We start from the raw sequence: 12,398 nt of genomic DNA on the forward strand, positions 1-12,398 counted from the left end.
TGTCTGCCTCCAGGTATCATCCACCATTGATCCATCTGTCCACCCATCTATCCGTCTGTCCATCCATCCATCCATCCACCCACCCACCCACCCACCTATCTACCCACAAACTGCAGTAACAAAATTAAAAGCCAAAGTGTGGAACTGGAGCAGGTACAAGTTGATCAGAACAACACAGAGAACCTACAGACAGGTGAGTGGGAGAGATATCTTTTGATTTAGTACAGAATTAGCATCACCGCCCCCTAGGCTATTTTATAAACGAGGCTGGGAAAAATTAACCTTGCCACTTCTTTTAAAATACTTTTTTAAGGAAAAGTATTTCCTAAACAAGATGAAAGGAAGGGAAATGGGTGGAATACAAAGTGAGAATTCTGTTCAGGACAGTGTTCTGACTAAACACCTTTCATGTAAAACAAGACTTTTTTTAGTGCTGGGGACCAAGTGCCAGAGAAAGAGATGCTGGAAACATCTAAATTCAAAAGAGAAAGGGATGTCTCCCAGGACAGAAAGGCAGGGAAGGGGCAGGGAGGCCTAGGAGAAAAAAATAGTAAAAATGAGTAAGCGCGCAAATGAAAAAGGAGGGACAGAGAACCCCCACACAGTTAACAAGCTTATGATAGAAGACATGCCTATGTTTGTTAGCAACCAGAAAAACAGAAATGAGGGTGCCACTGTCCCTCTTCATCTGGATGGCTCCACCTGTTGCATTTCATTGGAAAAAACTGTGAAGTTAGGAAATGCGAAGCTCCAGCAAGAATGTGGGAAAGAGAGCTGGAGAGAGCGAGCCTGAGCAACCATCCAGGCCATAAGCCAGGAGTGCTTCCAAACAAGGCCCTCACACCATCAGGGTCAGCGGGGACAGAGACACACAGTGTGACAGGGTAAATGAGGAAAAGAAACAGAACAGCAAATCAAAGGCACACTCTCCACGAACAGTGACCACAGCCGCTGAGTCCCGACTCAGAGAAGGGAGAAGGAGCCAAAGGGGCACAAGCCACACACCCCTTCAGCTCACCAACAGCTACTTCTTCCACACGCCAGCTACTGTGCCCCATGCTATGGGACCCAGCATCAGAGGGGACAGGCGCCCTTCCTCTCACAGTTTACAATCTAAGTAGAACTGAGTGTATGGAAACTGCCACAAAGGAGATAACAAGGGAATGCAACAGCCATGAAGGTATTCTACTTTGCAGACGATCACCAAAGACACGGAGGTGCTGAGATCTGCAGAGACTGATCTGGCCTGGGGTAAACTGAGGCCCTAAGAAGAGCATTCAGAGTCATGGAGTGCAGTCTCCACCTTACTGCAGGGAGGCGCTGTCCAAGAGATGACTGCCAGGAACTTCCCATGATTTCACTCCTGAGCAAACTTAAAAACCTGTTATGTGCCCAGCTTGGTGACACACACCTGGAGCCCTAGCATCTGGAAAACTGAAACCTGGAGGAGGAGCATGGCAGGCCAGCCTCAGAAACACTGCGAGTGCTACAGACAGCTCAGTCAGCAAAGTGCATGCTGCACAAACGTGAGGACCTGAGTTCAAAGCCAGCACTCATGGAAAAAAAGGCCAGTGTTGGCCCACACTTGCCAGCCCAGAACAGGGGAGGGGCAGACAGCTGGATCCCGGGCTAGCTGGCCCCTACCTGGTAAGTTCCAGTCAGAGAGAGACCACTGCAAACACAAGGCAGATGGCCCCTGAGGAACCACCCCCAAGGTTGTTCACACACACTCATGCACACCCACCTGAGCACGCATGAGCAGTGACATCCATGCGTGAACACACACACACCCAAATTCACACACACACACACACACACGCACACACACACACAAAACATGACGAGGTCATCGCTTTAAGAAATAAAAGCAAAGACAAAACCTGCTGTATTCAGCACGGACCACACGAGGCTAACTGTGAGTCCACAAACAGTTCATGGATTACTTCCCCGTGTGGTGCAGGGGAATGAGGAGAAATATGAAAGGGCCTGTCTGTAAGGCTCTTCCTTCCGTTTACAAGACCCGGGCCTCTCACTGCTTCACACCCTAACTTCTGTGACTAAAGGCCAACCCTTCAGGCACGCATGTCACCCGCCAAGCACAGTTCTTGGAGCGTGAAAGCTTATTGAATACAGCATTATAACACTTGTATTCACATTTTGTAAAAAACCTGCATGGGATGAAGCCAGTCAGCACTCCAGCATGGACAGGGGCAGGACTGACAGGAACACAGCCCTGCCTTTCACAGGTGAAGGCTGCCAGTGTATGGCCTCACATCTGTGCACACACAGGCAGCACTAACTGGACTCAGCAGGAAGGAGGAAGAGGAAGGCAGGGGTCCAAGTGGAGTCAGAAGGGGAAAGCAGGGATACAAATAGTCTAACTGCATTGTATCTATATATGAAATTACCAAAAGATATGTTCACGTGTGCTTATGTGTACGTGTGCGCGCACACGTGCGTGCGTGGTGAGGGGGAGGTGGTGTGGGAGTGTGCAGGTGTCTGTAGAGTTGGCCTGAAGCACTGTCCCTAGGAAGTGGCAAGGCCGACATTCAAATCATCTTTCAAACGCCAAAGGCTGTATCAGCAACAATGTCTGTGTCTGCGCTGGGATTCAGTGTTTTCCAGGGTCAGCAGCACACTACCCTAAAACTCACCGGAACTTCAAGACGCCCAGACCAACCAAAGCAGAGACCCTGGGACAGGGTCAGGCCACTCTTTCCCAAGGCCCGCAGACAAAGTCAAGGTGTGCCACAGTTTGAGAATCACTAGCCCGCTTTGCATTAAGGGTGAAATGATCACCATTTTGAAAACCCTGAAATGTAGGGCCTTATATTAGTTTAAATGACTATAAATGTTTGGAAATAACTGTCAGTTTATTTCCTTACTACCCACAGGCCCCAAACTCTCATCAACTTCTTTCCCAAACCTGAAACAAACAAAGGCCTAATGGTATTTTGACTGTGACACACACATACAGAGGACAAGTCCCAGGATAAGCAGCTCCAGGTGCCCTCTGACCTCGACCCCTCACTGTGGCAAGTATGCTCGTGCATGTGCAAGTGTAACGGCTGACTATACAAATGTCACCTAGACATTTTAAGCACCCACCTCTGAAAAAAATCAGTCAGGGAGAGTTGGCGCGCTGCACCTGGATATTTCCCATCTACAGATTCAACCAACTGTGGGTCAGGAAAGCTGTGAGCAGACTGAGCATGCACAGAATTTCTTAGGTGTCACCATTCCCTCAGAAATGTGTGTGGAGGCCCTCACAATCTAGAGACGCTCCAGAGCACACGGTGAGGGCACAGAGGGACACGCATGAGGAATATACGCAAGGACAAGGACAGCCACTTTGTACCTGGACCTTGAGCATCAGCCTTAGATTTTGGTATCTATGGGGGTCTTGCACCATGTGGGGTGAAGAAATCCCTGGGAAAGAGACCAGATTCTCTGCATGAGCCCTCGAGGAACGGAGCTAACTTTAAAACACGCTAAAAGTCTACGCTGACTGGTCAGAAGTTAAACCAGAAGACATACTGGGAAGAAACTGAGCAGTATGGTCAGTGGCGGCATGATGAATCCGAGCCATAGCTCCATAATCCCCTTAAGCCTGAGCTCAAGTCCAAAGTTTAATACCATCTCAACAGACTCCCACGTGCCAAAAAAGAAGTCACAACCCTCAAACACAACTGGTTCTCAGGATTCAGACTGCTTCACACGCACACACTGCAAATTCCTCTCAGGAGACTTTAGGTCACAAACTAATCAACAATGTGCCTGCCCCTCTCCTTCACTGACTGCTCCCTACTGGGCCTGCTCTTCTCAGAGCCCAGCCCTGTTCGCAGCCTAAGTTCTCAGTCCACACGTGTGCACTCTGTGAAGTTCAGGGATTTCAGAGAAGGAAGACCATGAGAGTTAGAGAGTCAAACACCTACAACAGCCCAGATACATACTGCTTAAAGCTCTCACTCATACACACAGCTCAGTAATTCCACGAAGTTCAGGATTCCACTGACTTCAGAAACTGAAGCTGGGTGTAAAGAAGGATGGAAATTTGGGGAGACCAGGCTGGCCCACACAGGGAGAGCCTACAGGGAAAAACAAACTGAAAGCATAACTAGAAGACCAGAGCACCCGTAGCCCAAGCCTGGCCCACAACAGAGCTTTAAACCTGAGCACAGTGCACGCTGGCCTGGGTGCAGCTTGAAGGTGAAGAGCAGTCTGGGAAGCTGACCCCAGGGCAGGCCTGCTACTTACAACCTTCCCTGTGTCAGGGCCACACAGCCAGCACTGGGCCAGCAGTGCCTCCCAGAGTTCCTGTTCACCTCCACATTCCCAAGTCAGGACCAAGGGCCCAGAGCAGCACAGGTCAAAGGAACTGAAATAAACGCAGGCCAACCCCTAAGGGGGTTCCAAATCTTGCCATTTTAAAAGATGGTGTTTCCTTCAAAGTAGCTCCCCAAACAAAACTTTATTTGCTCAGGTTGGGAGGGGGGGTGTTTGTGAGACTAGAGAGGAACCTCTCCTTCCTTCTACCCATTTCCCCCTCCCTCCCTTTCTTTCTCCCTCTCTTCCCCCCTCACTCCCCACACCAAAAGCTGGCAAGCTCCCAGCAATTCTCCAGCCTCAGCCCCTGAAGATGGATTTGAGGTGTGGGCCACCCCACAACAGCTTTATTCTCCAAGAACACTGTCATTTACCTACCTGAAGTAAGAACTGCTATTCTCAAAAACACTGCTGTTTACTCAGCCTTTCTGCAACAACTAACAAAAGCAACCCCATCAACAGCACAGTTACCAGACAGGAAGACCTAGTCCTCTCTCCTTACACAGCGAAGCATAGAAAAATGTATTAAGTGAAGGTCCAAGAAAAAAGAAAAAAGAGAGAAAAAAAAAAAAAAGCCTTCACAAACCTGGAGGAAACCCTGCATCCGATCACAGCGAGCAGCTTACCCTGGGCACTTTAGCACATCTTTAAAAAAATCCAAGAAAACAAAGTCCCAGATACCCTCAAATCTCAGTCCAGCCTCACATAAGTTGTAAGCAAAACACAGCCATGTTTTTAAAAGCTCAGATTTACACCAACACAGAGCAACAAATCTTTACTCTGGGCTGGGTAACTGACCACGAGGAAGACCAGGGAAATGGAGATTTATGAAAGCGCTCAAAATTTCATCACTTCAAATTAAACCACCCTATCCTTCCAAAAACCTTATTTAATAAAACCCCCTGAAGTCATTCACTGCCACAACAGTTAGAGTAAAAATAATGATAAAATTAAAATAATGAAGTTGTCAATAGTAGCACCAGATATATCAACTAGTGGAACTCAAGTAATGTCCTAAATAATTTTGGAAAAAAAAATGCAAAAATCTGTAAACCCACAGGACAGAGAGGAAGTTCAATAGGAAGAGGTAAATCTCTCCCAGCTCCCCACCTGCAGGAGCACCGGGCACAGGAAAGAAAGGCTTTAACAGACACAAGTTCTGTTATAGAAATTTTTGCGGCCAATTTTCAGGTGACAAGGAAATGAATGTTAAACAAAACAAAACACCAAAGCATAGAAGAAACAGCCCGACCCAGTGGCACAAGTCTGTAATCCCAGCATTCGGAAGGCAGAGGCAGGAGGATCACTTCAAGTTCAAAGCTAGTCTGGGTTTGAACTTGAGACCCTGTCTCAAAAAGAGGCAGAGAAGAAAAAAAGGAAGGGAAGGGACAGACTGACTGATGGATAAATGTAAGAATGGATGCAGGGCTTAACTAAATCCTTGTGTAAGTTTATCTTGTATGTTTCACAAAAAAGTTACATCAAAATGTAGTGTACCTGTACCTATAACATACCACAGCGCATTACATAAAACACAGAAAGGATTGCTTCCTAAGAATATAGTAAGAAACATCATGAGGCATTCCAATGTTCCTGTTTCCTTTAACAAATCCTAACAACCTGCTGGAGCTCCCCAATCCACAACATCAGGCCATACTGACCTCCTAAACACCTTTGCTTGAGTCAGGCTAATCAAAAGATAGCTACATTTTCAACCATTCCAGAAATGCGAAGACTTCCCCCAAAGGGGATGCATCAAAATGCATCCTCATTATTTCAGATCAATTCACAAAGCTCCTGGGAAGGCAGCTGGGCTACATGTGCAAGCATAAAGCTCTGGAGTTTGCAAAGATCCCTCCCCCAGAATATTTTAATAGAGTCCCATAAAATACTATTAGTTTCGCTTGTTTTATTTTGCCTATGTGGAAAATTACCTTTCTGGGAACTTTCAGACCATCACAGTAGCAACTCGGAAAAACGAAGAGACAGTATTTTTTGAAAATAACCATCTCCTCATCCTGTGCTTGATTATTGTAGCCTTACCCAGATCTCAGATACAGTGGCAGGTACGTGTCCCTGCTATAGTTTCCTTCAACTAAAAGACCTTGTGACTGGAAAATGGGCATGCACAGTCCTCCCTGGGGAAGAGTAGCTGGCAAATGCTGTGAACTTTACTAACACACCTAAGTGGAACCTGTGCACACCTGGGCAAGCAGGAAGCCCTTCAAAGACATCACTGCGCCACAAATGCTGACCCTCTTAACCTCAATGGCCGGCATCATTTCAACCTGTGGACACATGGCGTCCAGGGCAGGTTAAGGAAAAGTTAACAGCCATTCCAGGATGTTCCTAGGAACATCCAATCACGTCATGAATTGCCTAGGATTTGTCTGCCAAGTAGCCAAACGTTCCTTACAGGAGCAGCAGGTGCTGGAGCCTAAGGTCCACTGGCTGCTTTTAAAAGGCTTTTGTTTTAACGCTATTGTTTGGAGAAGGGAGAGAAGAAAAAAAAAAAAAAAAAGGCAAAGAAAAAGGAGCGAGAGAATGAGAAAGAAGGAAAAGAGAGAGAGTGGGGAGGAAAGAGGGAAGGAGAGAGGGAGGGAGAAAGAGAAGGGAAGGTAGAGAGGGAGGCAGGTAGAATAGAGCCACAATTACTCCCACCAGAGGCACGACAGCGGCAGGCCCACCCCACAGAGCTCTCAAACCTGCACGGGCATCATCTGAACATTCCTCCCCCATTCCTTTCACCCCTTCCCTGCCCTCTTTGGCCCAGACAAAGGTGAGTCACCAGTCACTGCGCTCTGTCCACTTGTCACTTAGGTAAATGTCCCCCACACAAATGGCTACTTTGAGTAAAAGAGCAAATAACGTCGCGGTGAGCCCCGTGAACTCTGCGCTGCCTAGAGCCTAATAAACCCGAATTAAGCACGACTCAAGTAAAGACGTCTCCTGGCCGAAGGGGGTAAAAAAGGCTCCTCACTACTTAGCAGGTCCCGGTCCCCCGCAGTCCCCTCTCCCGCAGGTCTTCCCGCCTCGGCTCGGCCGCCGCGTCCCGGAGCGCCCAGGCTCCCAGGGTCCGCACGCGCCCGCACCCCCTCCTCCAACCGCCTCTGCGCAAGGTGCTACCGCCAGGCGCCCGGAGGCCGGCGGGGGCTCCAGGGAGCGCGCCCGCAGAAGCCGGGGCCGCGGAGGGACGCCGCAGTGCCCAGGCCCCCTACCTGCTCGGCAGCCGCGGTCCCCGCGCCGCTCAGCTCCGCAGCCGGGATCCCAGCTAAGGACAATCGGGAGACAGATCCGATCGGCCGCCACACGGTAGGACCAGACAGCCCACAGCAACCGCCGCACCTCCCCTTCGGCCCCGCCCCGGGGACCCAGGCTCGAGGGGGCGGAGCGTCGAGGGGCGGGTCTCTGTGGGCGGGGCTTTGAGGGGCGGGGCCAAGGGCCCTAGGCACAGTGCACCGCGGAGTGTCAGTCAAGGTTTCTGCCGTCGGCTTGCTTAAGGAAAGGTCGTCTCTGAGCTCTCTCATTGGTTGGTGAGGGCACACATAGCAGAGCCCTGATTGGTTAGCCGCTCAGCAGCTCCTCCTCTCCTTCCCCGCCCCGACCTGCTGCTGCATTTGCCCTTGGCTGCTCTGGCCCAGGTATCTACAGGATGGGCTGCAGCAGGGGAGCTGGCAACCACGGAAGAGAACTCCGGATGCTGGGTTCCCCGCACAGGATATGAGCTCCGCCGAGTCCCTACTATATTGTGGGGTTTGTGAGCCTTTCTGTTAACAACGTCCCACCTTCAACTTCAAGTTAATTTAGTGAGGTCGCTGGGATGTATTTTAAAATTCTACATAAAACTTAGGAAGATGTCAGGAAAAAAAGTCATGCGATGTTTGGTCACACTAGACCTGAATTCCTTACCGCTTGTCGGAGTTCCTACAGAGAAGGCGTTACCTCCATTAATTTTTAATAACACAAACATTGTTTTAAGAAAAACAGAAAAGGGGGGAAACTTTGAAGGTATGCAAGGGACTCGTTCTTCTTTGATAGAGGAAAATACAGTAGTTACACTCTTCAGTCTCTTGAAGCAGGACACAGGGTGACGGAGATGTGTGTATCGTAACGAAATATTTATGCAAGATGTACAATAATATGTAAGCAGAATTAGTACAACCGGACACCCTGACACAAAGGATTCTGCACTAAATAAATAAATAAATCTTAAGCCAAAAAGAAAAAAGGAAGACATGAGAGGAAATTGAGGTGATAACAGTGGAAAGCTCAGCTGGCGGAAGACATTAAAAGAAGAGAATGTGAGTTTCATGGTGTATATAAACTCGGAATAATAAAAGCCAATGGATGTGGAGAAGTTAGGATCAATGGCCTGTGGTGATCCAAGCAACAGGAACGCTGGCACACTTGCAGCCAGGCTGCCTGTCTGACACCTTGGCCAGTTAAGGGTGAAGCAGCTTCCAACCTGTAATTCTCTCAAGCTCCCCTACCAAACTCACAAATTCTGAACAGGCCACAGGAAACTGGGTACTTCCAACCACTCCATGAACTACGTAATAGTGAACAAAACAGGCCTTCTTGTTCGTTTGCACTCATGTGGAGATCCAAAAGCCAAAACCAAGGGCAAGGATGGTAGTTTTCAACTTTCTCTATCACTTGGCTCCCAGACCTCCACCGTCCTCCCTGCCTAGCTCCGGCTGCCACTCTCCTCAGGTCTTTCTACTGGCTGGTCTCCCTGTCTGAAGATTAGGTGAATGTGAGTTATCAGCTGCACTGCTGCCACTCAATGAGACCATCATGACGTCACCAAATGCTGGCAGGATGGGTGGCAGATGGAGGCTGCCATTGTCCCTTCAGCAGAAACGCTGGTGGAAGAGATCTGAACCAGCACCAGACAAACTCATGACTTTTCTGACGGCCCTCCAGTCATAAAAAGCCTTTTAGTCACGTTGGCATAGGGCCCTGGTGCCGTGCCCCCTAGCTGTGTGGGGTCCCTGCTTTGATCTGCACTGCAAAACAAAACCAACAAAACCATGCTTCCAGGCTAGGCAGGCTCTGTACTCCCTTATGGGGAAAGAAACCTGACTCTGCACCCCAGGATCCTCTTTCTATTTCATTAAAAGGGGGGTGAGGGAGCAGGGAGAACCCAGGGCAGGGCTGGTACAGTCCCATCTGCTGAGTGCCGCTGCCGGGAGGGTTGTTCTCTGAGCTGACCAGTGATTGAAGCTTGTTTCCCCTCGCCAGTATTCTCAGTCATTCTTAGAGACCTGAGCTTGAGCAAGCCACTGTGCCTCTCAGGAGCTGGGCATTGCCGCTGCCTGTCATCTCTCCCTTGGTTTCCTGCAGGGCACACTGTGTGGGTTTGTTCTCTCGTGGTTCCCAAAAAGGAGCTCATGTGTGCCTTCCTCCCATTTACAGAAGGGCAGCTCTGCCCTCTGTTCTCTCTCTTCCCCTCTGTACCAGTGCCCGAACCTCTCAGCTTCACATGGGTCAGGTCAAGTTCAGACACTCTAAAACAACAGCGCATTACCCCGGCTGACCTACCAATGTTCCCCTCCAGTGAAATTAGGGACAGCACTATGAAGCTACAAGACTCATAGCATTGCTTCTTCAGAGTAAATGCCTTCACTGAACTTTTCTTCACTGCCCCTTACTCCATCTCCCAGGATCTTGTTTTGAGTGAAGGAATTTTAAGAGTCACTGTGGGGGTGTGGATGAAGATGGCCTCCACAGACTTGTAGGGAGTGGCATTATAGGAGGTGTGGCCTCATTGGGGTAGTTGTGGCCTTGTTGGAGGAAGAATGTCACTTGGGGGAAGAAGGGGACCAGGCTTTGAGGTTTCAGAAGCTCAAGCCAGGCCCAGTGGCACACTCTCTTCCTGCTGCCTGCCAATCCAGATGTGGAACTCTCAGCTCTTTCTCCAGCATCATGTCTGCCTGTATGCCACCATGCTTCCTGCCATGACAATAGTGGACTAAACCTCTGAACTGTAAGCCAGCCCGATTAAAAGCTTTCTTTTGTAAGAGCTGCCGTGGTCATGGTGTCTCTTCACAGCAATAGTACGTTAACTGAGACAGTCACCAAGTGATTAAACTTCCATTCAAGGTTTGTTTCCCCCTCAGGCAACTTCAGAATTTCATACCTCTTGTCTCTTGTTACTTCAGTCAAAATTACATACATCTTTTGAGCTAGTATGAATCTCTAAAAAGCCATTTCAGTCCATTAACACGAAGAACATAGGGTTTAAAAAACATGTTCCCGTAAGTCACACTCAAGTATAGTGCTGTCTCGGCATGAGGACAACAGAGCACACACCCTTGCCCGTCCGTCTCTTGACTGAGGGAAGCGGCTGTGACAGGCAGTCAGACCTATGTTCTCTTCCAGAGTTCAAGGGCACAGCTGTCCACATCCTGTCTTCCCTTCTTTTTATACAGGGTTTTAGATAGCAAACCAGGCTGACCTCCAACTCATTCCCATAGCTGAGGCTGACCTTGAACCTCTGACCCTCTTGCCTCTACTCCTGAGCACTGCGTTTGTGTCTATAATACCACACCTGGCAATTTTGGGGTGGGTTGTGGAGGGAGTCGGGTGTATTTTGAGACAGCCTCTTTAGGTAGCTCATGCTCGTCTTGAACTGGGCTTAAACAATCCTCCTGCCTCTGCCTCTGGAATATGGGGATGATAAAAGTGTGCCAAAATGCTCGGCCACATTGGTCTTAACTTTATCGTTACCAAGGAAATAGGTGTTCCTTTAACAAAAATATTACCACATGTTAGGAAGCTGTTGCTCATGGCTTGTGTCACAAGCCTGAAGCACACTGACCGCTGCTCACTGGGGTTCCTTACAGGGCACAGGTGACTCAAGGGCAGCTGTACACCCACAGAGCCCACCCCAGCTCCCTAGCTGCCTCCCTAGAGTTTCTCTGCAGTTAGGAATGGCTAGACCTAAGAGAATCATTTCCAGCAACTGTTAAATGCTTATGTAAGTGTTCTGGTCCTGACATGTGAGTCTTGTAACTTTCTGAGCTTCCTGGGCCCTACAAATTTTCTTTTCCTTCCTGAGTCTTATGCCCTACTCCTAAGAGGGAACTTTTAAATTCAGAAGAAACAGCTATGTACCATGTTCTGCTTTGAATCTATCTCAAGACTTCCTCCCTCATTTTTTATTAGACTTTACTTAAGTGTGTGTGTGTGTATGTGTGTGTGTGTGTGTGTGTGTGTGTGTGTGTGTGTGTGTGTGTGCACGTGTGTGCACGCATAGGCACGCATAAGTGGACTCCAGAAGACAACTTGCTACCACTAAGCAGTACTGCTGGCCCCTCCTCTCAAAATTTGTCTATGTTTTAAACACATGACTTTCCCTCTCTCCTGCTTGGTGAGGTCCCATGTGGGTTCCTTAGCACATTCTTCCTCGTTACACTTTCATAAACCTGACCACATTAGACTGGATTGGCCTATTAGGGTTTGGCTGTTGGCAATTATCCTTTAAAACTTAAGGCTTGTTAGCACATGGCTTTGATACGAGCCCTTGGAAGGCAGAGGCGGGAGGATGGCAAATTTAAGGCCATTTTGGGCCCACAGCCAGAGCCTGCTTTCAAAACAAAAGGAAACAGAACCAACTAATAAAACGGAGAGGCTGTGCTGCTTGTAGTTCGGGACTGAGAAACCTTTGGCAGCCAGTGGAGTTCATGTCCTCTTTTCTATTTGGCAGCTCTTCAAAATGGCGTCCTCGGATGTTTTGCAATGCGCTGTGCTGCTTCAGTTAGGCTATCTGTGTGTGAACTCCGAAGGAAGACAGCTGGATGACTGGAGTATTTGAAGCTGGATTACACTGCTGTGTGGATACCTTTACACAAACTAAGTGTGGACATAGAAAGTGACCTGAGTCAGAGTCCTGTTCAAGGGTCAAGAATTCCTAGTCTGATAAAAAAGGAATGCTGTTGATTCCTTCATTTCCGGAAAGCTCACCTCAGCCAGTTGGTAGTTTTTTCTCCGGCTATTCCAAAAAGACGTGCCCTGGAATGTATGAGTGCTGGGGGTTGGTTTGGTGCTTTGTACTCAAATTCTGATTT

The 12,398-nt window shown here is 48.7% G+C and overlaps 1 protein-coding gene across 2 annotated transcripts in view; it reads right to left on the reverse strand.

Annotated features, from left to right (window-relative positions):
• The window catches only part of Mpp7 (MAGUK p55 scaffold protein 7), a 179,149-nt gene extending 171,486 nt beyond the window's left edge, over positions 1–7,663 (reverse strand). For both annotated transcript variants that reach the window (XM_055629393.1, XM_055629392.1), the window contains exon 1: positions 7,545–7,663. The gene's annotated coding sequence lies outside the window, so the exon portion shown is untranslated. The remainder of the gene's footprint in view (positions 1–7,544) is intronic.
• Between the last annotated feature and the right edge of the window lie 4,735 nt (positions 7,664–12,398).

The sequence above is a fragment of the Psammomys obesus genome, unplaced genomic scaffold, assembly GCF_907164565.1.
Source record: "Psammomys obesus unplaced genomic scaffold, mPsaObe1.curated_primary_1811, whole genome shotgun sequence".
NCBI classification, from domain to species: domain Eukaryota; kingdom Metazoa; phylum Chordata; class Mammalia; order Rodentia; family Muridae; genus Psammomys; species Psammomys obesus.